The sequence below is a fragment of the Lissotriton helveticus genome, chromosome 5_1 (genome assembly GCF_964261635.1).
Source record: "Lissotriton helveticus chromosome 5_1, aLisHel1.1, whole genome shotgun sequence".
Classification (NCBI taxonomy): Eukaryota; Metazoa; Chordata; class Amphibia; order Caudata; family Salamandridae; genus Lissotriton; species Lissotriton helveticus.
Genome location: NC_136065.1, coordinates 22,192,367 through 22,205,553, shown reverse-complemented (window position 1 = coordinate 22,205,553; position 13,187 = coordinate 22,192,367). Strand labels below are relative to the sequence as shown.

Below are 13,187 nucleotides of genomic sequence, written 5' to 3'. Positions count from 1 at the left end.
CATTCCACTCTAAGTGGTGCTACCCTTCGCCAGTACACATACTTAATCTCTAGAGCTATTTAATGCGTACTGTCCTTGTCCTTTACACTTTGGACGTACCCCTCCCATTGTTAGAGATGATATCCTGAACATTTTAAAAGTGCTTCCTCTCCACAGAGCGGTCCTACACACCCTCAGTTGAACCACGATCTGGCTCTAAGAAGTAATATCCTTTACATCCTGGACATGTAGCAGATCGCAGAGTAAGCGGCACTGTTCTTCACTTTCAGACATGATTCAGCTCCATTGCAGTGTAAGAGACAAAGACAAAGCCTACTTTGGGAGAGGTGCTTCACACCTCCTGCATGGCAAGATGGCCTTTCTGGACGGGAAGCTTTAAAGGTGATGCAGCCATGGAAATCCAACCTAGGAACCTCCAGATAGTGGGGGAGACCAAGCCCTCTTTCCTGCTCCACTTTTTGGCAGGAGGAAAGGTGAGAAAATTAGATTTGGAGAAGGTTCCCTACTTAGCCTACACCGCCCCTAGGGCGGGGCAGGCGATATGAATCCCTCTCTTGAAATTCCACCCTCTTGGGATGGTGGAGAAATAACCATTATCAGGGCTAGGGTAGTGCCTCTTCCCACAGGAAGTGGACATTAGAGGGTGTAGACACCCTAATGGTAGGTAGCCCATTGGCTACTACCTGTCTCCCCTTGTAACGCCCCTGAATTCAGTATTTAGGTGGCATAACGAGACCTGAACATCAGATTTGATGGACAAGACAGGACAGGACAAAGAAGACCTGCTGCACGAGAACTGAAGCCCCGCTGCAGAAGAAAAACGCACTAAACCCTGCCTGCTGCCTCAAGGATTCGACAATCACTGCCTGTTTTGTCGTCCTGTACCTGAAAGGACTCCAAGAACCCTGGAGCACCTCCAGCCTACAAGAAATCATTGAGAGGCTCCTTTGGAGTGAAGGTATCACTCCTCTTCACACCGCAGGTACCAATCCCGCGAAGTCCGGTTTGTCGACTTGCTGCTCCCCGACAACCTCAATGCAGCACCAGAGCAAGAATACGTGCAACAGCCCCAGAGGGCCAGATCTGTCGCCACACTAAGTTTGGAAACACCAGGACCTACCGAGCCGCAGTGCACAAATACCTGGAATACCACACCCAAAGCGGCAAACACTAAAAAGAAGAGGCCATACCAGACTCACAAAGCACCAGAAGCTAACATCCGTCGAGGGACGTCCAGACACCTGAGACTCACTTCCTGTGTGTTAGAAATGGGGTAGCGTGGTGCAGAGCGGGTGGGCCAAACCCCAGAGGCAATGTGTAAAGCATCCGCGCAGCACACGCAGGAGACACACAAGGCACACTACAAAAGGTGACCACACAAGTTTGGGTGAAAAACAGTATCTGTATTCTAATATCAACACATCAGAAGGGAATCACAGGTGCAGATAAACTATGCCAGCCGGCACTAGGTAATGATTTACACGGGGACTATTTACAGGGCAGCGCCAGTCGGGCCGCTGCCAGAACCATCGCTCGTACAGTTAGAGCGACCTTGTTAAAAGTATCAGGCCTAAACATAAGGCATCATTAGCATGAAGCATAAACAATGGGCCTAGAATAACACGCCAGGTCAGCATATAAACACATCCTGCGCAAGCCTGGAAGGAAAACATTAGGCACATGAGCATGGAGGCATGTACATATTTGCATAAACCATGGTAACCTTACATTAAACCTGCCCATTGGCATCATCATAAGCATAATAGCAGTAACCTATGAGAGCAGGCATAATCTAAAGCATCCTATTAGGCATCTCATTCGCATAACCAACCTTCACAGTGGGCATAACCCTCAAACATCATGGTAATACCGTTGGGCGAAAGTTGCATGAGGCATCCCAATATGTATAAACAACATGAATAACCCACAAGGCAGGAAAGCTTTAAAGAAAAAACATTAGGCATCCACCTGTGGGCATAAACATAGTAGGCATGAAGCATTAGGCATAAAAATAGAGCATCCTCACAGTAGCCTAAACCTGCGCCCGGGGCCTCTCATTAGCAAGGAAACCTTAGGTGGGAAAACATCATTGCATGACACTAGTATGAGGCATCATCAGTAGCATACAGGCCACAGAAGGCCTGCCAATTATACTCTGCACCAATCCTAGGGTATAAACATATTATCATGTGGCACCTCTTTCGCAGGAACACAATAGGCCTAAAATCAGCACTTAAAACCTGAGGGAAAAGCATTAGGTATCATCCTAGGTACAAATGCATTATGCAACAATATTATGCAATAAATCATATGGGGCAATAGGCCTCGCCAGCATAAACGCAGTTCACCCCAATCGAGGGCACAACACTCTGAAACTGGCCCCAGGCCAACTGGCCTCTCTCCGGGGCTCAAATGCCCTATGTCCCGCAAATTCAGGGCTGGCTGCAAAAACAGCAGAAGCAAACTGCGCAAAGCCCTGGGGCAGGGCAGGAGTGTCTCGGACTCCTCTCTCTCTTCTCCTGAGGAGTACAATGCCTCCCAATATGTTGCAGCTGCCCACTGTCAACCAAGTAGGCAGGGGGGAATTCCACATGCCGGGGTCCCCGCGTACCGCTTTAGAATCCCGGCGCTTCTGACGTCCGCTCCTCTCTCCTGGGCACAGTTGTAGCGCCTTGGCAGCAAGAAGAGCACAGTCAATGCGAATAAGGCACTCTGGCAGCACCACAATGCAGCACACACGCAGGGGAATTGAAGTATAGCACTTTGACAACACAACGCTGCAGGCATCAGCTCCTCTTCCCCTGGTACCTTGAATATAGTGCTTGCAAGGCACTAGGTCCCACTAGAAGCTTCAGGGACAGAAGATCGCGTACCTCTTCTGGTAATCTGGAAAACAGTGCCCACCAGGCGCTAGAGCGCAGGCAGAGCAGCATAGTCACTTCAAATGTGGCACTCACCAGGCGCTAGGTGACTCACAGTTCCAGGGTCCCACCCGTGGGAGTAGCGCCCACGCTCCTCACCTCCTTGGAGTGCAGGCAGTCAAAGTATAGCACTCACGAGGCGCTAGGGCAGCAGGGCAGGCAGGCAAGGCTGGGAAAGATCAGCAGACAGTGGGCACTCATCAGTACAGGACAGTCATCTCCCATAAAGTGGCACTCCTCCTGACATAGCAGTCTTCACTCCAGCAAAGGCTCTCACTGGCCCTGTGGACAGCAGAGGGGTACAGATGGGCTCAGGGGCCAGCACACAGGCCCTTGCGACAGTACCTCCTGGCAGAGTGTCCCCTCTCAGTCTGAGCACATGGCATCTCTACTGCTCTACATATACACCACTCCTCCTACCTACCAGAAAGGGATAGAACCTTTTCCAGAAGGCTCCTGGCAGCTCCCAACTGTCACTGTGGGGGAGGTGTAGAGCACTCTGGGTGCCAGGCTTCCCTCAAAAAGTTGAGGGTGCTGGGAAACAAACAACTAGACTGCTAACCCACCTCAGTCAGGCGGCACAAACACAGCCATGGCATCCATTTTAAAAGTAGCATTTTACCAAGGTGCATTCTTACAATGGGGGGATTACAGGTGCGTACATCATTGCGTCACGCTTAACATTTGTATTTCGCATTCATTACCATGACGTGGATTCCCACAAAAGTGAAAAAATTCAGGGGAAAAAGGGCCAAGTCCAACACTGTGTTACCCTGCTGTCCCGAGATCGCCTGTAGAAGTTGCCGGCTCCTGACCGCAAGGACTTCAAGACACACAACGCCCGGATGACCTGTTTGCGCTGCACCTGGCCAGACCGGCTCCATGTACTCACCAGCTAGCTGTGCTCCCGTTGTCCACAAGCCCTTAGGACCTCCTTCCTCCAAAGAGACCCACTGGACTTACATGTAAGTCCTCCTCATCAATGTGTTTTCAAGTGGCCCCCTTCGTCTTTGCCCACCAGCTTTCCAAGACTCTTGGCACTCTGCTCCTGGTTGATCCAGCTTGAACTACTCCTGCTTGAACTTTGGATCTGGTCCTGACATCAACCTAAAACAAGAAGGTGAACTTCTTACAAACATTGACTGATTTTACATGCATTTTTCAGAATGTATTCCCATTGTTTCTAATGGTGCATAATTGCGCACTAAAGTGATATATTTTTCGAACTTTGAAAAATCATAACTCCAAAAGTACTTACTTTAGAACTGTGCTCTTTGTTCTAAAAATAACATAAAAATCGACATTAGTTTTAAAAATTGGTCTTGAATTTATTCTTGAGTGTGTGTCTCATTTATTTCCTTTAGGAGTACAACACGTTTAGCACTACCCTCTGATATGATAAGCTCACCTACACTACCATAAAAAGTCCATTAGAATGATCTGCTTTTACCTCTGTATACCTTTGGGTGATTCACTGGATTCTGCACAGTGTACTTCATTTTAGTACTCTATATAGAGAGCCAACTTCCTACACATCATGGACTTGATCCATCTGCCATTTTAAAGGGTGCTAGATTAATTTGCTTTAATTATAGGACACTTATAATGCTGCTGCACCTAAAAGGCATTAGCACATTTACAAAGAACAGTGTAGAAACATATTTAAGCAGTTTACAAATAAAACTGTGGCCAAGTAGATTTGATCATTAAAAGAAACATTAACATTGATTTAAGTTAAAAAAGGAAACAAAACGTTAGGAGTTAGGATATTTATGTGAAGCTGGAAGTGATGAGTTTTCTGCGATTTGTGTGTCCTTCACACAATCAAAATGTTTCAAATGTCCCGACTAACTCCACATCTTGAAACGCTGATACACCCGGACCAGTCCGGGTTCATGCCCAATAGAAACACTGCTCTTAATTTGCGGCGGGTCCACCCAGTGCTGGCACAAATACTGAGTCTCCCAGAGCCTGCGGTTATCCTGTCCTTGGATGCTCGAATGGCATTTGATATGGTGGAATGGCCCTATTTATTTGTGGTCCTCCGACATCTTGGCTTTGGACCCAATTTCTGTGCGTGGGTGGAGCTGCTCTATACTAAACCGTTGGCGCATTTGGTGGCTAACGGACATATTTCCAGGAATTTTCCGCTGGGTCGCGGCACGCGCCAGGGATGCCCTTTGTCACCCTTGCTTTTTGTGTTAATTCTAGAACCGTTGTCAGCCTGGATCCGGTGGGATCCCATGATTAGGGGGCTAAGCTGGACCGCGACATGGGAGGACCGCATATCACTATATGCGGATGATATCCTTCTGTATCTGACCTAACCCAGGTGCTCGATCATAGTGCTCCTTAACATCTGCAAAATTTTGGGGCGGGTTTCCGGGTATAATATCAACTGGTCCAAGTCTGTGTTGTTTGTCTTCTTGGGCCCTCCGCCGCAGCTTCTGGATGACTGCCTATTGAAAATTACAGAAGAACCCTTTAAATATTTGGGGATCTGGGTAACACCTAATCAAGATGCCTTCTTCCGCCATAATCTGGATCCCCCTCTTGAACGCTTCCGTAATGATGTCAAACACTGGCATACCCTGCCCCTGACCCTTCTGGGTAAAGCGGCTTTATATAAAATGATGACACTGCCTCGATTGCTCTATGTCCTCGAAAATACCCAATTTCTTGTCCCCCCAAAATACTTTAAGTCAATTGATGCACTAGTTTCAGGCCTACTCAGGGGAAATAAACCGGCACGCATTTCCTGACATAAATTGGTTCGGAGCTGGTATGATGGTGGGGTTGCCCTCCCAGATATTCAGTTATATTATTGGGCGGCTCAGTTAAAGATCATAAACCAGTGGCTCCACACCCCCCCAGGCGGAGACAGCGTTTAAGGCAGATAGGTATGATCTTGGCGAGGCTGGTGTATTGGCTGCACTCTATGATAAAAGAGGCGCCTCAGCCTTGATTGGCCCAACGGCGCACACAGTTAATCTATGGTATGTGGCTCAGGCCCGTCTTAAATGTAAAGACACTGTTACTCAAATGACGCCGCTTTCGTCATCACGTCGACTGGGCAAGCTACGCAATAGTAAAGGCTTTGGGGCATGGGATTTGATCGGAATTTCCACAGTGGGAGACCTCTGGAAACGAGGTGCCATCTTAACATTTGAGCAGCTTAGGACACAATACGACTTGGCGCCCACGGAACGGTTTAGGTACCTGCAAATACGTCCCGCCCTGGGGTCACTTATACAGCCCGGTGCCGACGTACCTGAATCCACCCCGCTAGAAGACAGGCTCCTAACAGAGCACATGCCCAAAAAAGCGACCTCGCTTGCATATCGTAAACTAATTAATAACCTACGGACCCAACCTTGAAACTGAAAGACACCTGGACCAAGGAGGTAGGAGAGTGTGATGAGTCAGATTGGCTGACTGCGCTCTCATCCCCCCGAGAGGTAGCTATACTGTCCAGACTTAGACTTGTACAACTGAAAATATGACACTGTGTGTACTACACTAGGGTCACCCTGCACTTGATTGGGAGAGCCACGCACAAATACTGTCTACGAGGGTGTGGGGAGGAAGGGACATTCTTCCACACCATCTGGGACTGCCCCAAGTGGCCACGTATTGGGCCAAGATCAGGGGGACTATGTCGCAAGTGGTGAAGGACTCGGTAGTCCCGGAGCCACGACGTTGCCTATTAAACATCTGGGAACCAAATGATCTAACTCACTCCACACAGGATTGGATGACATTAGGTATAATGTATGCTTAGGCTGTCCTGTTTTCAGCTTCTATTTTTGATCAATTCTGGTGGGGTTTTTTCAGTGTTTTCAATAGCTTAAAAAACAGTTGTTATCAGTGGTTACACATTTTCACGCCACTAAAAACAACAGAAAAAGTGTTTTTCCTGTGTTTATGGAACGTTTTGCTTTTATCATTGCTTGCTTTCTGCACTGAAAGAACATGGTATATAGACAGTGTACGTATAGTCTATATGAGGTCCAAAGAGATTTTTGCAAATTAATCTTATTGCAGTACACCATACAATACTTCTTCAGTGAGTCTTTGGTCATGTGCGCTCGTGCTTTCCTTCCCATATAAACTTCTGTGAAAAGGCCATCTCAGCATTCATAGCCCCTTGGGCTGAGAACCGTCAGCTAAGGGATACAGTTGGGATGACTCTTTCTTTGATGCCACTGTATGGGTTGATAGACAAGTGCACAGCTGGTTCATCCAAAGTTAAAGACCAGTTCAATCTTTAAAGTAGGTGCTCCTTAGGTGTCGACCTCTCCCCGAGGGACGATTGAAAAACATATAAGCAAAGTGCTTTCAAATGAGAATTGACTGCATCCCTTAGGGCACTCTTGTGTCGGAGGATTTCAAACCTCTGTTTTTTCAAAAGACAATTTTCATGAACTTTTGTTAAAGTTTCATACTTTTATTGATGCAATATAAGCATTAAAGTATGTTTTCCCACATACTAAATTTCAATTGTGAAATAAATGATTATTCTCTCAAGCTCCAATGCATTTCGGGCATGTGCCCTTCATCCGGGAGCATCTAAAAAAACCGACATATGAACACACCTGAATATGATGTTCCTAATGTATAAAGCAAAACATACTAATAAGAGTGCACACATATAAAAAAAATGGCAGTGTGGTAGCAGAACGTATGGTTTCACTTCCTTGACCAATATTTTAACGAGTAAAATAAACAGTCTGACCATAATATATAGTAAGAGTAAAGGAAACAAATTAATAACGGGTGGAGCATGAAATGTAGTGTAGCACAGAAATACGATGACTATGTTAAGCTAAACGAGCCATTCTCAGACAAATGCGGTAAAAGCAATAGTTATTAGTAAACAGGCGCATAATGCTGCTCATGTTTAAACGTAGCCCTCTCAAGTGCAGGCATGCTCAGCTATAACTTTGAAACTTACGTTTGGAAAAGAGCAAACGTGTTCACACTGGGTCGCAGGAACGCTCACGGGTAGTCCGTGGAGTTAATGCGGAAGTACCAACAAATTCAAAGTGCCGATCACATGACCGGGGGCATAGACTTAGAAATAGGACTGAGGGTTCTCATGGAAAACACGAATACGTGCTAAACGACATATACCCAGATATAAACATGCAAAAGTAACACAGATATGATAATAATTCAAGTAAATAATTTCAATACAAGTAAAGAAAAATAAAGATGCCACATAAAGCACGAAATGATAAATATTTGCGTTTTAGTTCCTGGGCATAAGAAAACAGTGAACCATGAACTAAAAAGTCAATAGCATCCCTCATTAACTCTGAAGATTGTAAAGATGCTTTCAGCATACCATCTAACAAGTGGCAAGGATGTCCGACAGGGAAGCACTTCAGCTCGGGTATCAATTTTGACAGGTCATCACACAAATTTTTTATATACGTAGCTGAATCACTACAAATACAAACAATATCACTCCAATCTTTGTTGAACTTGGAAAGGACCTTTTTTGCGGAGCATAACAAGTGACACTGCATTCCATGCTTTCCAAAAGTCTGGTGTCACGTTTTCACCACTATCCCAGATGCTTGGTGATATATATACTTGTCACTATACCTTGCATTTAATGTTTAAAGCCTGAGGTGTTGGCAATTCACCTACTATCAATACTGACCCACTAGAAACCATGGTCTGATGTATGAAGGGTTTTTACCCATTCTCTGTGGGTAAATGTGATGACACATATTAGGAATGATTTTTATGAAATTAGCCATTTTACCTATCAGTGAAAGAATCAAATGCAGCCAAAATATCAAATGTGAGTTTGATATGTCCTGATTCTCTACAGTTTATAAAATAATTAAACTAAACCTAAAACGTGAAACTAAACCCTGCATCTTTAGACCAAAGGCCATAAAACTGAAAAAAGTAAAAGGAAGAAGAAACAATATTTTAGTGGCATCCCTAAAGAACAAAACTCAAGCAGAATAATGTTAGCCAGCCTTTCTTACTGATAGCTTGAATAACAAAGTTACATTTTATTGACCCCTTCAGAAATGAACAAAAATGACTCCTTCACTTTCTTTTTCCTTTCTTTGAATGGCATTTAGTTTGTGGTTGTGCAGGTGTTTTTTCAGTGTTTATATGTTTTCACCAGTGAGGGCTATTTTTCTTTCAGTGGGGTTTTATCAGTTATTATAGGTTTAAACCTAAAACCCCACAGCCTATGTATGCTAAAAGAAACATAGCCAAATTCTGGGGATCCCCAGAGGTGCCAGCAGTAGAGGACTGGTGTTGCGATCTCGACTTTGCAATGTTGGCAGAGAGGACAGTGTACCTGAACCGGAAATGTCCACGAAAATGGGTCAGGCTCTGGGGTGCATGGAATGAATACAGGGGGTACTTATGCGAACCGCCGATGTTGGATAGCGAGGATGACTCTGAGTGAAGAAGGAGTGGGCATGGGGACCTTATGCGATGTTGAACTTCATTGTAACAATTGTACATATTCCTGTCATGTGTATTTATGATTGAATAATTTCCTTACTGTTCTCTACGTATGCACCGTGTGCCTAATTTATGCCCCGTATTTACTCCATAAATTAATAAAAATTGTTTAAAAAATTTTTTTTTTCAAATGTCAGTGTTTGCTGTGCTGTGCCCCAAGCCCTGTACAGGATTCATATTCACTGCTCAGTGGTGCTGTCTGTCACTCCCTAGAAATGCTCCCTCTGCAACAGTGAGGGGGGCTATCCTTTAATTGGTTGACATGCCTGATCTGCCAGTAAAAGTAAATACCCTATTTCACACCCTGGACATACTCAATCTTCCAGTGGAAGAGGTTGAGTGCATCACACCCTGAACATGTCCAGTCTCCCAGTGTAGGAAGTGTGGTCCTTTACGCCCTGGACATCTCCCTGGCCCCAGTGTAAGAGTACTGCTGACCTTTACACACTCCACAAGCCCAAAATGGGAAGAAAGACAAAGGACTACAATGTGGCCTCAGTTGCTGAGGCTTTTGCAGGCTTTGCATCCATCAACTGTATTTTACTCACTTTGATACCCTAATTGTGACAAGTAGGTTTAGGTCTGTGGTTCATGTTCATTGTGCACAGGACTTGAGCTGCACCTCAATGATGAAGCCCAGCTAGGCTGAAGCCAGTCTGAGGTTGCCTGCGTTCCTGTTTGGGGAGGACTTGGGGGTGGGGGGCTGGCTCTTCGGGCTAAACTGTTCCTACTGGAGCACAACCAAGTACCTTTTGTCTAAGTCTCTTTGAGGGTACAGTGGGTGAAAAACAATGGACTGCAAGAATGCTACCCATCACTTTTAAGTTTTCCTCAGTCATTCACAGTTAGATCAACATATTCATGATTTTAGAATTAAAGTTGCGCCCTAACACTATCCGACATTGTTTGAAGTCCCTCTAGGTAATTATTCGAAGCCTGCAGAAAACTGCGTATATCAGTTCTTGGGCTGTAGGAATAGAAATTGCGGAAGTGGATGTGTCTCCACACATTCACAAGAGGTAGTCATGACATTGTCAGTGTATGGTAACACTAACAAAAAGTGCCAGACCCCACTGAGAATGACCCCTCTGGCTTAGGAGTGTAGATTTTGTAAAACACTTATAGTAGGTGCAACTCTCGTAGCTTCTGTAACACAAGAACAATGCTGCCTACCGTCACAATAGTAGTATCCAGATTTTGATACCACCTATTGAAGCCATTCCAGGATACTACCTAGATTTCCGATGGTCTAGTCAGTGAGGTAGGTACACTGAAATATTCTGAGAAGCTGTTTTCACTAATGGGCCATGGCCAATCACATATTTTCTTTACTGAAAAACACCCTTCAGCCCATGAGGTGAATGTACTTTGATTTCACTCCCTCTATAGGTCACCATAGTGCAGATTTCTACTGCGCGTCATTTGTTAAGAAGTCCGTAGAGGGCTCTGCACGACTCTTGCGCTAGATTTTATTCTACATTTATTTAGCTTTTAAAGTGGTATATCTTCACCATACCCTCTAGCAGCAGCAACATCTGGGGAATGTTGTTTTTGCAACTTTGGTCCAAAGGGATTTCTTTTTGTTTGATCACAGTCAAAGTCTCCAAGGAAAAGAAACACTTTTTAGGCTTTTTTGTCTCGTGTGCTCTAAAAAATATATTTTTTTTCTACAGATTCTAAGGGAAAGACTCCAGATGTTCTATCAAAATGGCCATTGATGATATCACAGATTATATCTGACTTGTTGAAGGTCCTGAGAACCTTCTAATCTTCCTTGACATCCAAACACATGTTGCCGGTCCATTGCCTCTGGTGCCTCTGACACTTCCATCAATGTGTACCCCATCAGCAACTGTACCTTCAGACCATGCCTCGTTGTCAACAATCTCATTGACACCAGCCCCGTCGACAAATGTCCCGTCTAAACCATTTTATTGACAACTACCTCCTCTGCAACTTGGAAAAATAGGCCATGGACAGCAATTGCCTCCATTATGCTAATCCCTACCTTAATGTTGAATAAATATATGATTAGCATAATCATTCTAACCAGGATCCTCTCAAGACCAAAAGCAGAGGGTTATGAAAAAGGTGGAATTTCATACCTTGAAAAGCTATACATAGATTAAAAAATAACCCCAATTGTCTCTCTATGGAAGTGGCAAGTACTGGCTTCGAGTGTGGGAAGTATCTGTTGTAGCATAACCAAATGGCTCTGTGTAGCCAACTGATGACATCCATTGTCAAGAAATGCTGACTTGTGTTACCCATTTACTTGTAATGGACAATGGAAAGCGGACGTGGACTTCCAGTATATTAGATTGATTTGTTTATCAAGCCAATTTCTAGTGGCTCATCTTCCTTTTTTGGCAATTTCACACAATAAGGCCCCATTCACCTCAGTTAAAACACTGCAGTCCTGTTGAGGCCAACAGGATAGGGTAGAGTCCCATACAAGCTCTTGTACTATCAGAAGTTGTAGTTATGAATCTACGACTCTCCTTGTTATAACTTCCCATTTTATGGGGTCCATATCCTCCGCTTTGGCTCTTCCCTCCTGAGATCACATGTATATGCATTAGTATCTCAAGGTGTCATTGTAGAAGAAGCCACTTGTCACATAAGTCCTTGATGCAGTAAAACAATGCTTGGATATATCCCCTGGAAGCCCTTTCTTTTTTCAAAATCTTTAAAAGTAAGCTTCTCCATCAATTTACATTCCTTCTGTATAGTTTTCTTAACACCCCTGTACAGGGTTTGCGCCATAGAGTTTGCAGTTCGATATATTGCCTACAAATCCCCAGCCAACAAAAGACCATAATATTGTCCTCATCTTTCCTTTGGCCACCTGGTAGTCTTTGCAATTCTTGGAGGAATGGTGAAAAAAGCCTGGTTCTTTTCTGGGTATATATTTCTGCAATACTACTGAGAGTACTTGTGATCCTATTCTCTTTTGATAATTGGATGTTAGTTCCTGAATTGCACACCCTTCACTTTTTTCACATTTGCAGTTCAAAAGTAATATTGTAGTGGAATGCAACCAGGGTACATGTTTGGTTGTTCTGTCCGAAGATACAACTATACTGTAGCACTCCAAATCTGCTATTCCTACAAATGGAAAAAGTCCCAAGGTGCACAGTTGTTGAGTTGCTGAACAATATTAAAATGATTAAATAGTCACAAAAAATTCTTATTAACACATCTTTATGAATTATACAAAGCTGTGAACTACACTGTGTTTAATCTTTATCACTATTTCTTTTAAATTGTTTTATCGTGCAATGGCCATTTCTATGTACATGTGTCTATTTATCATAATTGTCAATCCACAAAAGTTCATGGCAACCCTAATGCATTTCAGACCTAGTGGTCCTTCATCTGGGGGATATTGGCTGTGTGAGTTTGTACACTGTAAATACACACAAAACCTCAATATTTAACAGTGTACAATGCTAGAATAAAAGGGCACAAATAGGAAGTACAAAAAAGTAAATAATTACATGGTATTAATAGGTTTATAATTAAAACACCCTGTCCTGTTCATTCATGGTATGGTCTAATGTACTTTGAATTAAAAGCAGGGCTCTTATGCTCTTGCTCATGTTTGCTCACATTGTCTATACTCAACAGTCGCATATGGCAGCACAAATCACTATTACCAACAAGGCAATTATCTTCATGCGTCATCTGCGGTGCACGATCTAAGCAGGGACAGCCACCACAATCCCTTATTACAATCCCTTATTACAAGACAGACTGTCTCGA

General features: G+C 44.1%; 1 protein-coding gene across 3 annotated transcripts in view; it reads right to left on the bottom strand.

Moving 5' to 3' along the window:
- The window catches only part of LOC144754085 (uncharacterized), a 716,823-nt gene that overhangs the window by 371,642 nt on the left and 331,994 nt on the right, over positions 1–13,187 (bottom strand). For 2 of the 3 annotated variants that reach the window (XR_013594649.1, XR_013594644.1), the window contains exon 2: positions 3,814–4,028. The exons of the other annotated variant lie outside the window; for it this stretch is intronic. The gene's annotated coding sequence lies outside the window, so the exon portion shown is untranslated. The remainder of the gene's footprint in view (positions 1–3,813; positions 4,029–13,187) is intronic. 3 annotated transcript variants of the gene reach the window in all.